At 37.4% G+C, this 420-nt stretch overlaps 1 pseudogene; it reads left to right on the top strand.

Annotated features, from left to right (window-relative positions):
* Positions 1-420, top strand: part of LOC119586509 — a 51,112-nt pseudogene that overhangs the window by 49,690 nt on the left and 1,002 nt on the right.

Here is a 420-nt window from a genome sequence, read left to right as displayed (position 1 = left end):
TGACGGAATCTGGCCCATCCTTCCATCCTTCTATTGAATTTTCCAACGGGTAATAGATGACATGAGTACTGTTTGGTATGTTGATAATGGATGGAATTCTCTCTTTTACAAAGTCATTGCATTTACGAATCTTCAGATTTCCTTATACCACATGCCACTGTATCCTTAAACATTTACGTCAGCCACAGATGAACCTCAGAAACGTTGCTTACTTCTCCCAAATGCCTTTCACAGTATTTGATGACACATACAAATGGCTAAAAAAAAATCCTCTGGTTTATAATGCGAAGAAGTCATTTTTTTTCTCCTGAGTATGTCTTGCTGAAATGGGGATGGTTTTAATATGTACGCGCGTCTTATATGCCGTCAAATAAGGTACTTACTAATTTACTTTCACCCTAACACGTTACCTAACTGTTT

Source organism: Penaeus monodon, chromosome 21 (assembly GCF_015228065.2).
Source record: "Penaeus monodon isolate SGIC_2016 chromosome 21, NSTDA_Pmon_1, whole genome shotgun sequence".
In the NCBI taxonomy this organism is placed as follows: Eukaryota; Metazoa; Arthropoda; class Malacostraca; order Decapoda; family Penaeidae; genus Penaeus; species Penaeus monodon.
This window is presented reverse-complemented; position numbering and strand designations above follow the sequence as displayed.